Source organism: Bos indicus, chromosome 12 (genome assembly GCF_029378745.1).
Source record: "Bos indicus isolate NIAB-ARS_2022 breed Sahiwal x Tharparkar chromosome 12, NIAB-ARS_B.indTharparkar_mat_pri_1.0, whole genome shotgun sequence".
Lineage (NCBI taxonomy): Eukaryota > Metazoa > Chordata > Mammalia > Artiodactyla > Bovidae > Bos > Bos indicus.
The window spans coordinates 22246605-22261459 of NC_091771.1; the positions used below are offsets into that span (position 1 = coordinate 22246605).

General features: G+C 44.9%; 1 long non-coding RNA gene across 1 annotated transcript in view; it reads right to left on the minus strand.

Moving 5' to 3' along the window:
• Positions 1–1289: 1289 nt before the first annotated feature.
• The window catches only part of LOC139186191 (uncharacterized), a 55947-nt gene continuing 42381 nt past the window's right edge, over positions 1290–14855 (minus strand). Inside the window, exons 3-4 of the long non-coding RNA XR_011569727.1 lie at positions 8606–8719; positions 1290–1421 (exon numbers count right to left, since the gene is read on the minus strand). This is a non-coding gene — a long non-coding RNA (uncharacterized lncRNA). The remainder of the gene's footprint in view (positions 1422–8605; positions 8720–14855) is intronic.

Consider the following 14855-nt stretch of genomic DNA (forward strand, 5'->3'; position numbering starts at 1 on the left):
TGAATTAGAAGCAAATGTGTCAACCTGCTTTGGCTTCCCAGGTAGCTCAGTGGTAAAGAATCTGCCTGCCCAAGCGGGAGACCCAGGTTTGATCCCTGGGTTGAGGAGATCCTCTGGAGGAGGAAATGGCAACCCACTGCAGTGTTCTTGCCTGGAGAATCCCACGGACAGAGAAGCCTGGTGGGCTCCAGTCTATGGAGTCATGAAAGAGTCAGACATGCCTAAGCACACATGCATTCACGTGTCAGCCTGCTTCATACAGATTCTTCCTCCTCATGGAAGATTTAATTTATGGCATTCTATGGTCCTTGTTGTCACTGGGGCAGGGACATTTTTCAGCTCCTCCTCTAGTCTTATAGGTCTTATCTCCTCTGTGGCCCCATTGGTCTCTTCAGATCAGCACCTTGATTTGGGTCTTCATCATCTTTCACCTGGTCTATGGCTGTAACACTCCAATGAATACAAGTATACTTGTCTCAAGAATCTACCTCTGCCAGTTCATGCTGTGCTTTGTTAGAAAGTTTACTTTCTAAAGCCCAGATCTAGTCAATGAGCTCACCTAAGCAAAGCCTTCAGTGGCTCCCTAGTGTCTGTCGTTAGTTTCAAACCCCTTTGCAGGGAGGTGTTCAACATCAGGCGTTTCCTTCATTGTCACTGCCCCACCTTACGTGACCCTTAACTTACCTCCATGATGGAGATCGTGCTCTCTGGGGCTTCTGCTCCTTTGCTTGTGTTATTTTCATCCAAAATGATCTGTCCTGGGATACCGCTTAGCTTAGCGTCCATGTCTCTCAAAGTCTGCCCTCTCCTACTCCACAGCAAAGATTCGGGCATTCAGATATGTGAGAAACACCCTGGAACTTATTAAAATGCATGTTTCTGAGCCTTACCTTAGAGAACTCTGCATTTTTAGACCAGCATTCTGGCTGATTTTGATATAGCAGGTTCACTGCCTGCACTTTGAGAAGTATCTTAAATGTGTGCATCAACAATTCTGCACGTCTTCATTCATTCATGTATTCAGTCACAAACATGGGTATTTCTTCCACAGCAGAGCTTTTTAAAAAAATTTATTTTATTGAAGTATAGTTGATTTACAATGTTGTGCTAATTTCTACTGTAAAGCAAAGTGATTCAGTTATACACACACACAGATTCTTTTATAAAATTTTTAACAATTTAATTGTTTTTGGCTGTGCTGGGTCTTCGTTGTTGCACGGGCTTTTCTCTAGTTGCAGCAAGTGGGGGCTACTCTCCAGCTGCAGTCAGCCGGCTTCTCGTTGCAGTGGCTTCTCTTGTTGCAGAGCACGGGCTCTAAAGTGTGCGGGCTTAGTAGTTGTGGATCCCAGGCTCTAGAGCACACGCTCAGTAGTCGTGGTGCACAGGCTTGGTTGCTGTGTGGCTTGTGGGATCTTCCCAGGCTAGGGATAGAACCCAAGTCTCCTGCACTGGCAGGTACATTCTTTACCACGGAGCCACCAGGAAAGCCCCATATATATACAGTCTTTTTCATGCTCTTTGCCATTATGGTTCGGAGAAGGCAATGGCAACCCACTCCAGTGCTCTTGCCTGGAGAATCCCAGGGACGGGGGAGCCTGGTGGGCTGCCGTCTATGGGGTTGCACAGAGTCGGACACGACTGAAGCGACTTAGCAGCAGCAGCAGCCATTATGGTTTACCACAGGATATTGAGTATAGTTCCCAGGACTTTGTTGTTTATTTATTCTATATGTAGTCTTTTGCATCTGCTAATTCCAAACTTCCAATCCATCTTTCCCCCACACCTCTCCTCCTTGGCAACCACAACCCTGTTCTCTATGTTATAGCAGAGATTTTATATCAAGAATTGCATATGATAAGATCAATTAATTGAGAAGAATGAGTGACATTTCATGTTATTAGTTATAAACAACCGTCTTTAAAATCATCTAGGATTCATATATCTTTAAGGACAAAAAAATGCTCAAGTCTGCCCCATAGACTAACTGCTTGGAGAAGCTGTGTAATGTAATTGCACCTCTATGAATGATAAGAAAGTATAAGAAACCTGCCCTTACATGATAAGGGGAAAAGAAATGCCTCACTCAAGATAGATAGATGAATTTAGACAATCGTTTTTAATTTTTTAGGTTGCACTCTTATACATATATTTAAAATTCCAAAAGGAAAAAAAATATAGCTTCAGAATTGCACATCTGAAAACTTGGCCTAAGGCTGTAATATGTTTTTTGATAACAAAATATTTATTAGGAACACAATGCTCAAAGAACAGAGAACAAATTGTATGGTTCATTGAGTCTACCATGTTCCAAATGGTAGACACAATGATGGCATTATTTACAGATTTATAGGACTTACTTCGGAGAAGGCAATGGCACCCCACTCCAGTACTCTTGCCTGGAAAATCCCATGGACGGAGGAGCCTGGTAGGCTGCAGTCCATGGGGTCGCTAGGAGTCGGACACGACTGAGTGACTTCACTTTCACTTTTCACTTTCATGCATTGGGGAAGGAAATGGCAACCCACTCCAGTGTTCTTGCCTGGAGAATCCCAGGGACGGGGGAGCCTGGTGGGCTGCCATCTATGGGGTTGCACAGAGTCAGACACGACTGAAGCGACTTAGCAGCAGCAGCAGACTTACTTTCCTGGCTTCCAGGGGTTTATCAGGTTTAGTGACAAACCCTGATGTGAAAATCATATTTTCCCATATAAAATCATATATGGCCTTACAAATCTGAAAGTGAGATTATTCAAAATCCCTGGATGCATGCTCCTCTTTGCACATGAATTTACAGTTTCATCCAGCCTGATCTGCCCATGGTCCCTAACGTTGCCCACACCTTCCTGCTGCCTCTCTTTAGCTCATGCAGTTTCCCATTCTTGGAATACCCTCCTTGCTATTGTTCTAACCACCTAAGCCTAACCTTTATCCAAGATCCAGTTAATGTTCTACTTCTTTGTGAAGTCAGCCTAAACCATCTCAGACCACAATGAACCTCAGAACACCTCTAGCCCTTATTGTTTAGCCACTAACCTGGCATTTAACAGATGCCAAGGCAGCATTACAAACCTTCTTACGTACAGACTCCATTTCCCCAATTACACTAGTGCACAGCCCACTGGAGGGCAGTGACCATGCCATATGTGTCCTTATGTCCACTAGAGGATCAGACCAGTGGTGGGAACTCCTCTAAGTTAAGATGTGAATGCGAATGTGGACATTGTCTTTATTCTTTCTGTATGTGTGTGTCAAATATTCTCTGTAGTTGACCCATTCTATTGTGTAGGCTTTGAACTCCACTCACGTTCTATGACTTTTAAAATTTCAATAACAGGTCTTGTTAAGTTCAAAGCTATCTCTTGGGATACTGCTGCTGCTGCTAGGTCGCTTCAGGCGTGTCCGACTCTGTGCGACCCCATAGACGGCAGCCCACCAGGCTCCCCCGTCCCTGGGATTCTCCAGGCAAGAACACTGGAGTGGCTTGCCATTTCCTTCTCCAATGCATGAAAGTGAAAAGTAAAAGTGAAGTTGCTCAGTCGTGTCTGACTCTCAGCAACCCCATGGACTGCAGCCTACCAGGGTCCTCAATATGGTCCGTTTAAAATCAGGAGTCTCAAACTTATGACAGATTTTATTTTGTTGGGCTCCAAATTTATGGTGGACAGTGACCACAGCCACAAAATTAAAAGACTCTTACTCCTTGGAAGGAAAGCCACGACAAACCTAGACAGGATATTAAAAAGCAGAGATACCATTTTGCCACAGAGGTCCATATAGTCAAAGTTATGGTTTTTCCAGTAGTCATGTATGGATGTAAGGGATGGACCATAAAGAAGGTTGAGCGCTGAAAAATTGAAGCTTTCAAACTGTGGTGCTGGAGAACACTCAAGACTAGTCACTCCTAAAGGAAATCAACCAAATATTCATTGGAAGGACTGATGCTGAAACTGAAGCTCCAATACTTTGGCCACCTGATGCGAAGAGCCCACTCACTGGAAAAGACCCTGATGCTGGGAAAGACTGAGGGCAGGAGGAGAAGCAGACGACAAAGGATGAGATGGTTGGATGGCATCACTCATTCAATGGACATGAGTTTGAGCAAACTCTGGGAGATAGTGAAGGACAGGGAAGCCTGCTGTGTTACAATTCATGGAGTCACAAAGAGTCAGACATGACTTAGCAACTGAACAACAAACTTATATGCTTTCTGGGGCCAATCAAGTAACCTCATAGACTGTGCCCACCCAGGTCCATATTCTTGTCACAAGGGAATACAAGCTAAGCCTGTTCGTTAGAGCTGAGCATGTTCATGCCCCAAGGAGCTCCACTGGAGCTCTAAGGCCATCAGCAACCCATGGTCTTTGAACTCATTGCTAGGCAGTTTGTTCTCTGGTTATATGCCTCTTGCCACCCTCAACTAAACGCAAATGTCTGGACCCAAATGCAAAGACCCATCTCCAGGTCTACCCTAACCTCTGTTGACCTCTTTGCGCAGAGTCCCATTGATTCTCAATGATCAATAATGTCTCTCCCGGTAAGGCTTTTTGTTGGCCTGGAGTTTGGTGGCCAACAGTGCTCACCAACCTCTGACTCTCTGCTGCCCCCAACAGGCCTTTGAGCTCATTGCCTTTGCCATTTAGCATGGTTAACTTTGGCCTTCCTGGTGAGATAAAGAAGGTCTTACAGTCTTAGATGGATCATGTATTTTGTGTCAAGTGCTTCTGTGTGTTTGGTCATTACTTATTGTTCTGGTTGTGCATGGGTAGGTGCTTTCTTCTTAATTTACTTGCAGTTATTTTAGGTACATTCCGGTGGTTTTTTTCTTTCTATACCTAACATCTTTTTTTGTGTGTTTTTCTAACATCTTTTTTGTGTGTTTTTCTTCCATTTAAAATAACAGTGCTATTAAGTAGAAGCCCAGGTGGCGCTAGTGGTGAAGAATCCACAGGCCAAAGCAGGAGACATAAGAAATGTGGGTTCAATCCCTGGTTCGGGAAGATCCCCTGGAGGAGAGCATGGCAACTTACTGCAGTCTTCTTACCTGGAGAATCCCATGGACAGAGGAGCCTGGTGGGCACAGAAGTCAATTATCTGGATAAAGACAGTATGGTTTAACTGAAAGCATGTGACATTTGGAGTAAGACAGATCTGTATTTTAATCCGGACTCTACCAATGACTGGCTCTATAAACTTGGGCAATATTTTTTCTGTTTTGTTCCTTTCTGAAAAGGGCATTATGTAATCATATGCAAGCAAAACTGACTCACAGATGGTGCTTAATACTTGGGTTTTTTCCCCCTTCTTCTTCAGGTATTTTCACTTTGAGTAAGGCAGTCGGTCGTCAGCTTTCTTGCTATAGAAATTAGCCATCACTGTGTGGGAGACATTTATCATCTACTTTTCCCCTCCCCTCCCTCTCCTTTGTTGTCTTCTGTCTGTGGTCGCTCAGATTCAGGAGAGAGAATACGTCTCGGGCAGACGTTTAGTCAGCAAGCCCGGCACTTTCTCCCACTGACTGAAGGCTCTTACTTGACTTGCATGCTCAGGAACCATCCTTTGACTGTGAGCAACAGCCCTATGAAATGTTGTTTAGTCACTAAGTCATGTCTGACTCTTTTGTGACCCCAGGGACTATAGCCCGCCAGGCTCCTCTGTTCATGGGATTTCCCAGGCAAGTATCCTGGAGTGGGTTGCCATTTCCTTCTCCAGGGGAATCTTCCTGACCTGCATCTCCTGCATTGACAGGTGAAATTCTTTACAGCTGAGCCACCAGGGAAACCCCATGAAATGTTAGTCATATCAAAATTAGGCAGACTGCTCTGTCCTGTTAAAACAAAACTGGATCTGGAAGGCTTCATTGGAAGAGTAGGTGTTAGTTTCTAAGCATAACAGGCAAATGTGGTACAGCCAGCAACACCAGTCCAGGGCAAGACCACATCTTTGTGACCACATATTGAATTTTCACTGTCAGACATTTTACATGTTATACCTTTGACTCATCAGAAGAGCCTTGTGTGTTTGACTCTCATCCCCATTTCATAGATGAGGCAACTGAGGCTCCGAGAAGTGGAAGTAACTTTCGTAAGATCATATAACTAGTGAAGGCCAAAGCTGGCATTTGAACCAAAATCTGATTGGACACAAGACGCTGTGTTCCATGACAGTAAGTCCCCTGTATATGCACTTTCAGGCTGTGAACTTTCCAAGATGTGAGTGTGCCCCTGTGTGCCAGCTATCGTACCATTGCCGTTTAGTTGCTCAGTTGTGTCCACCTCTTTTGCAACCCCGTGGACTGCAGCCCGTCAGGCTACTCTGGCCATGGGATTTCCCAGGCAAGAATACTGGAGTGGGTTGCCATTTCCTTCTCCAGGGGATCTTTCCTGACCCAGGGATTGAAGTCACATCTCCAGCATTGGCAGGCAGGTTCTTTACCACTGAACCACCAGGGAAGCCCTATTGTACTGCACTACTGTACTTTTCAAGGTACTGTACTATAAGATTAAGCATATTTATTTTTGTGTTTGTTTTTATATCTTATTTGTGTGAAAAGTATTATAAACCTATTGCACTACAGTACTATATAGCCGATTGTGTTAATTCGGTACCTAGGCTCACTTAGTTGGACTTACAAACAAATTAGACTTATAGATGAGCTCTCAGAACAGAACTTGTTTGTACGTGGAGAACTTACTGAATCTCTAAAAACAAGGGATTCTGAGAGTCAGCCAATGGGGAGCGCAGCTAGCAGGGATATAAGACTTCACTTGGCTCCACAGGGAGACGCAAGTTTCAGCACCTCATGGCTCTGTGGGGGCTCTTAAAGGCTGGGTTGAAGGCCAGTGTTAACTATATTACTGTACCATACTGATGCCAGATCATAGCCTTCTGTCGGTTGCTGATCCGGTGTTGAATGACAGGTTACATTTTTAAAGATTGCATCAGTAATTCATGCATTATTACTCCTGAATTAGTGCAGTGCTTCAAATCATCTTGTTGTACTTCAGCATAATTATCTATAATTAAAAATAAATTCCTGTAGGGTGAGAATATTAATTCCTATCCAAATCTCTTTATTTCAGTTGTACCTATCAACCATTACCCAGCTCTTACTCCAGGACTCCGAACACTTTTTGTGGAACAGACTTTGCTGTGTCCGGTGAGTTTATATTTCCTATACTACAGTATATTCATCTCTCTTTGGGGTCAGCATTTCCCCTGGTATTTTGTGTTAGTTGTTGTTCAGTTGCTAATTTGTGTCTGACTCTTTGCGACCCCATGTACTGCAGCAAGCCAGGCTCCTCTGTCCTTCACTATCTCCTAGAATTTGCTCAAATTTTGTGTTAGTAAATGTTCTTTTAAAAAAAAGGAAACCGTTCTTAAAGTCTTTATTGAATGTGTTGCCATATTGCTTCTGTTTCATGGTTTTTGGTTTTTTGACCATGAGGTATATGGGATCTCAGTTCCCTGGCCAGGGATTGAATCCACACCCCCTGCATTGGAAGATGAAGTTCTAACCACTGGACCGCCAAGGAAGTCCCAGTAAATGTTCTTAAAGTTACTGGTTTTTCTTGGTTTGTGGTTTGATTCACTTGTATATTCTGAGGAAAGCTATGAAACACATTCAAGAACAAAAACACACAGGCACGTATGCACAGATTGTGCATGAAATTTTAGGAGAATCAAGGATCCCCTAGGACCTTCCTAAGCGGGGTCCCCAGGCCAGCAGCACCAGCATTGTTGAGAGCTTGTTGAAGAGGCAAATCCTTCGGCCCTCCTAATCAGAAACTCTGGGGCTGAGGACCAGTGATCTGGGCATTAATAAGCTTTCCAGATGATTCTGATGACCGAATGTTTAAGAACCGCAGCATGAGAGGATGCCATTCACATCCTGCAATAAATATCAGCTCTCCAAGAGCAGAAAGGGTAATGGATCCTTGCAAGCTCTGATCCAGTTACCTTTCCTGGGTGCTAACATCTGCTTCATGTTTCAGCCCAAGGATGCATTTGCTTACTGGCAGTAAGCAGGGGGCTGGCAACACCATCGCTGATCCTGCTGAGACACCTGCATTGGCAGGCAGGTTCTTTACCACTGAGCCACCAGGGAAGCCCCAAGTGTGATTAGGGAGAATACAGTTTGGTGCTTGGATTTTCAAGAAGTCAGCTTTTGGAGTCAGTCTCTAAGTTTTTCCATGCAGAAAATTTTACCTTTCATCAAGGTAAGCCGGTCATTGTGTATGCTTGCTGCTAAGTCACTTCAGTCATGTCCGACTCTGTGCGACCCCATAGACAGCAGCCCACCAGGCTCTCCCGTCCCTGGGATTCTCCAGGCAAGAACACTGGAGTGGGTTGCCATTTCCTTCTCCAATGCATGAAAGTGAAAAGTGAAAGGGAAGTAGCTCAGCCGTGTCCGACTCTAGCGACCCCATGGACTGCAGCCCACCAGGCTCCTCCGTCCATGGGATTTCCCAGGCAAGAATACTGGAGATACAGTACATTTCCTCCTCCAGGGGGTCTTTCCTGACCCAGGGATCAAACCCATGTCTCCTGCATTGGCAGGTGGGTTCTTTACCACTGAACCAACAGGACAGCCCACTGGGCAACTTACCAGATGCAGTTGAAGGCTAGAGTGACTTCTCTTAGCCCCACTCATGAACAGGAAACCAAGATCCTTTTCCACAGAGAGTGCACTGCCTCCCTACATTGCAGGACAGCTTACTCCCTGAAAAAGAAAGGAAAACAAAGCTAAACAAGAAAAGAAGTTATTTAACTGAATATTTGAATGGGTCCCCAAACTGCTAGGTGCTATTTTCAGGAATCTGAAGATATTAATACAAGTCCCATGACTCTGCTTCTCCCTCCAGCTGACACCCCATCTCTCTTCTCTGCTGAACAGCTGTTTCTCCTTCTTCAGCCCCATCGGTCCATTGAAATGGTTTTAGCCACGATGACCTGTGGTGGCCCTAGCTCTCTCTCTAGGAGTCTGTGATTCTCTCAGTGGTAGCTGACTTAACTTACTTCTCAGCGGTAGGTAGAGCTGTGGATCACTCCCCACCTTTTTAAGCTCTTCCTTTCTTTTATCAAAGCACCTCTTTTTTGTAACTATTTAAAAAGATGTTGCTGTTTCTTGGATGCTAGCCTGCCTTAAAGTCTTGTTAGTCACCATGTTTCCTTTGTGTGAATTTCCCAAATGGTTGTGGAGGAGAGAGGGGGCATTATTCTGTACCTGCATGACTGGCACATTCCCATCGTTCACGACTCCACCCAAATTGGTTCCTTGTGGTTCTTCCAGGTGCCCTTCTCTTGTCCACCTTGGCGTCTTTACACACTCCACTCCTCTACCTACAGGGCTCCCTTTCCGTCTTTGCCTTCAGATTTCAGCACAAATACCTCTCTTCTGGGAGCCTTTTCTGACCATCTGATCACTGATCACCTCCATGCTGGGGAGTTGGTTTTATTATTGTTCTCCCAGGACCAGGTGCTTTTCCTTCAAAGCACTTATTCACGTTTCTAAATGTATATCTATTTCTGGTGATCAGATGAATACTTACCTTCCCATAGATGGTAAGCTCCAGAAGAGCAGGGACCTGGTCTTCTCAAAAAGCTTTTGGCTAAATAAATCACTTTATCTCATTGAATTTGTAAAACAATGCATAGAGCTTTGACCTGACAATTCCTAGAGGGCTCCATGCCCTCTCCTTCTTCTGCATTCAACATCTGTCCTTTTGTTTCGCTCTTCCCCAAAGGGAGGAGTGCCTGAATTTGTCTGGCAAGTTTGAGAAAATCAACTCTGTTACATAGCCTACCTGGTCCCGGTCCTTGCCCTGCTCACAGCCTGCCAGTCAGCAAGTTCAGTGGACCAAGTGGTCATGGGTGATTCCAATTAGCTTATGACGAGGTGGGTAGATCTGCCTATTTCCAGGGTGAAGCCCATTTGTCAACTGTCTGAGCCAACTTCTCCAGGGGAGCTTTATCAATCTGACATTTTGACTTCCATCTCTCTGACCTTTTAATTTTCTTAATGAGTCAGTAGGTTGGATGAAGTTAAGTGTTAAGTTTGTCCGCTAACAAAAATGGCAGCCTTCTCAGATTTTCCCTTTCCCTGTTATAACGGATACTCTTGTTGTCTGAGCTGTCTAGGTCTGAACACTTTTTCTCTTTTCTTCAAATCATGGCATAAGTCGTAGTAAGTTTCCTGTTTCCTCAGAAACTCCTTTCCTATTCAAGTACTAGTTGTACTGAAAGTTTCAATAACTCCTTTTTTTTTAACTTTGTTATTTTTCTTATTGAAGTATAATTACCTTACAATGTTGTGTTAGTTTCTGCTGCACAAGGAAGTGAATCAGCTATATGTATACATATATCCCCTCCCTCTTGAATCACTCCCACCCAAGTAGGTCGTCACAGAGCACTGAGCTGGGCTTCTTATGTGATACAGCAGTTTCCCTCCAGCTATCTATTTTACACATGGTAGTGTATTTGTGTCGAACCTAAGCTCCCGATCCATCCCACCCTCCCCTTCCCACTCTGTGTCCATGCATCCATTATGTCTACGTCTCTATTCCGGCCCTGGAACTAGGTTCATCTGTAATGCCATCTCAGAGTCACTGATGAGATGAGTGTCTCACATATCAGCTGCCTGTCTCACCCTGACTTCTAGTAGGAGAGCCGTGTCTGGCAGATCACACTCTGAATTTACCAACATTTTCCCCTGCTCATGAAGCTGAGCTGACCTGCAGGTTAGGGGCACTTGACCTGAGAATGGAGACTCAAAGGAATCAAATTCTACCTGGCTTGCAGCCTATGAGGTAGCCTGGCACAAAAATCAATGTTCAAACAAGGTCAGAAAATGATTAACTAGGTCAAACAGAATTCTTCTCAGAGAGAATTGAATTGGAGATGTGGGCAAGTGTCCACTAGCTGGGAAGGAGGACCCAAGAAGGGAACTGCACAAGGAAGCTGGAATCCGATCATCATGGAGACTTGGTAAAGGAAGAACTCCAGAGAGAGATTGCTAAGATCCTGTTGTTGGTTGCCCAGTGGACAACCAGGTTGTTAGATGGATAACCAGGTTTCTAGGTGGACAACCAGGTTGTTAGATAGATAACCTGGCTGCTAGGTGAACAACCGTGTTGGTAGATAGACAACCAGGTTGCTAGGTAGACAACCAGGCTGACAGGTAGACAACCAGATTTCTAGGTAGGCAACCAATGTGCTAGGTGGATAACCAGGCTGCTAGATGGATAACCTGGTTGCTAGATGGACAACCTGGTTGCTAGATGGATAACCAGATTGCCAAATGGACACCAGATTGCTAGAACTGCCTTGGACCCCAAGTTGCCCATGCTCTGCTTCCAATGCTATTGGAGGGCCAGATGCATCTTTGTCCTTTGCAGCCAACAAAGCTCAGTGAAGGCTCAGGATTCAGAATGCTTCCACTTGTCTCTCCTGAATTCCCTGTTTCTCCAGCACCCTCGAGGAAACTTCTAGAGGGTATCCCTTAGCACAAAATAAGAGCGTGTCTCTTTTTCCCAACAAACAACACTGTGTGTGGTCTCGATTTACTCCCAACTTCACACATGACCTCATTGATCACAGGAGCCCATGTTCTCAATGTGGTGGAATACAGCAAGAAGTGTGGGGCCAGGTGACAGTCACACAGCTTGCAGGCTGATCACAGTGGTCCATGTGCCTGGTCTGGCTTACATGTATTTGTATAAAATTTTAAAAAATTAATTTCTCACATTGAAGAAGGAGATTCCCCATAAAAATCTAGATTCCTAGATTTCCTGAAAAATTGTGAACAAAAGCCCCAACAGCACTGGGCTTCTTTCCCTGAGTGTGGTCATTCGTCAATGCTGAGTAACGACCACCAGGCCTTCGGCTATATCCCCTGCTTCAGCTCCTCTCTGAAGTATCCAGATAACAGTATTTGATGCACACTTCCTGAGTTGTTTTGCAGATGTGAACCGCCCCCTGAAATGGAAAATATTAACTGCTTGATGATCATGAGCACATAGCCTCAGGCCTCCTGGAGCCTGTTGCCGTTCAGTCACTAAGTCATGTCTAACTCTCTGTGAGCCCATGGACTGCAGCGTGCTAGGCTTCCCTCTCCTTCTCTCTCTCCTGGAGTTTGCTCAGACATGTCCACTGAGTCGGTGATGCTATCTGATCATCTCATCCTCTGCCTCAGGATTGATATTAGCCCCTGTGACTTCACCATCAGCTCATCAGTGAACCGTGCACAAGCTGACCATACACTCTGCAAGCCTTCCTCACTTGCCCTTTAAAAATGCTCTGCTGAAACCACTTCAGGGAGTGCAGGGCTTCTTTAGGGCATTAGCTGCTTGTCTCCTTGCACAGCCTTGCCATAAACCTTTCTCAGCTCCAAACTCTGACGTTTCAGTTTTTTTTGGCCTCACTGTGCATCGAGACCACGAACTTTCGCTGGAAGCACTTTCTTTTAAAAAATGTCCCCATGGTAATGTTTTTGATGGAATATTATCCTTTGGCCTGTTTCATTTTTCTCAGGGCTGTTTGGAATATCTCATGTGAAATAAATGCTTCAGATTTACATGAGGAAATTTGATTTACAAAAAATAGTGTCATAGCCGTTAAATATTACTTGGTTTGTCTGTGTATAGTCACTGAGAATTATGACTTCTGTTTGCAAACCCATGTGCCTCAACCTGCAACAGCTGAGGTTATTTAAGATCTCAAAATGGACTTGGTTTGTGTTCTGCCTTACCTTGCTAGGAGTCTTGGTAATACACCCATTTCTGTCTTCCTTAAGCTTCCAGATTAGAAATATCTGCTCTTGAGCAAATACTTAATTATTCACTAGGGCCAGTCCTTCTCATACAGCCCTGCCCTGCTCCTGATGGAGGCTAAGAAAATTCCCTTAGATTCACTCACATAAAATATCTCCTCTTCTTTCTCGTATGGCCTCTGGCTTCTTGCTTCCTGCTTTCTTGAAATCTGTAAGTTTTCAGGTGATTTTTGCTTCTCTGGCTTGATCTCTACCTGAATTCCCTTCTGGGTTCAGCCGGCTTGCTTCTTTCACTGGTGGCTGCCATCTTGCTTCTACTCCCAACTCTCATGTTTTCCCAGCCTTCTCTTGCTGGTCAACTCCTCCTCCAGCACGGACTCCCTTCCCTATGGCAACTCTCACAGTGCAGGACTGGGTGTCTCTCTGTTTACAGTTTGCTGCAAGTCTTATTATAGTTATTTGATGGGGAAGGTTTCAATTATACCCCAGCTGGTTCATTCACTTTAATTTATACTCCCACTACCTGCTCTCTTCACTTATACTTCCTATACTTCTAACTATTAGTCACCTATGTGGAAGGAAGATATTGAAAATACCCTTCTGGGTTGACCTGATTGTGTGGTTCTCTTCAGATTACAACTACATATCTGAAAGGAAAGTGAAAATCTGAGGACAGTGGGCATTTGTAATATCGACAATATTGATGGTCTTTGGATCTGGAAGGATCTGGAGAGAATTTAATCTGAACTCTTTATTTTCTAGATGAGGCTTGGAGGAGAGATCTGATTTATTCAGGATCATTTTGCTAGCTAATGTCAGATACCTGTCTCCCTAGATAAGACCGTTTTCATCCCAGAGTATTTATTGACAACATGGTTACTCCTGTATAGTCCTACCTACAAATAAACTATTTATGTGTGTGTGTGTGTGTGTGTATGTATACACTTGAAGAATGTTTCCCAAACCTGTCAGAATCATCTGGGATGCCTTTTTAAAAGCACAGTAATATTGGCTACTTTCAGACACCCTGAAACAGAATCTCTGAGGCTGGGCTCAGGAACTCAAGGTCTTTCCTGAGGATACTATTTTGTATAATTCTCTCACCCTCCCCCTCTCTTTTTTTCTTCCATCAAGTACTACATTTTCTAAGACTGGCTGTTATCAGCATGAAGGGGACCCCAGGTAGGCTCACCACACTATGTTGTCAGGGTAAAAACCAGAAACCCAGGGCAGAGAGGTACACATGTAGCAGCTTGTATGTGGCCCTGAGCACGAGGTCCTGTATCTTTAAGCAGAGCTCTGCAAGCTTAGAGGCTGGCTTTGCTTGCTCATCTATGCGGAGGCGGCCACCATCCTGTGAGCAGTACCTGGGCTTGTGGGAGTTCTTTGGGGAAACTGCCCCGTGAGTCAGGCCTGCAGAGGGTTGTGGGGCAGAGTTCTCAGCATGCTCAGTGGTGATTCAGGGGCCCAGCTGAGACCTCGGCAGGAACCGAGCCTGCCCTGAGTAATCCATTCTCCCTGGTCCGGAACTGGCCCTGTCTGGCTGGTAGGGAGTGGTCCTGACTTAGATAACCACACCATCACCAGCAGTGATCAAAAAGATGCCCACAGGATCAGCCTCCTGGCATCAGCCGTGGCATGTGGGCACAAGGAGAACTGGGGAATAGTGGGTTGAAATGGTCTGAGGAGACCAGGTCTCCAATGAACAAGCATATTCACTATGGCATTAGGGCTAGAAAGACCACACATTCACTGGGTGTATCCACAGGAGTTACTCAGCAGCGTGATACATGGGGGGCTGGAGACGTAAATCCCTTCTTGTGTTTAGGGATTGAAAGTCCCCTCTGTGGTCAAGGATTTGGGGCAGTCTTATGTGAAAGTAGTGAGAGTGACCCAGTGGCTTCGGGGCTGCCTCCCAGCCCTGCCCTGGACCACAGATGCATCAGCCTACGGTAGTTCAGTAGCTCTTTAGTCTTGATCCTCAGAAGGTAAAATATTGGCCTCCTTCTCCCTGCAGATGTTCAAGGTGGGCTCAAGAGCTTGTAATGATTCCTCTTCTCATTTCATGGTTCTGATGGCCCCCAAAGCC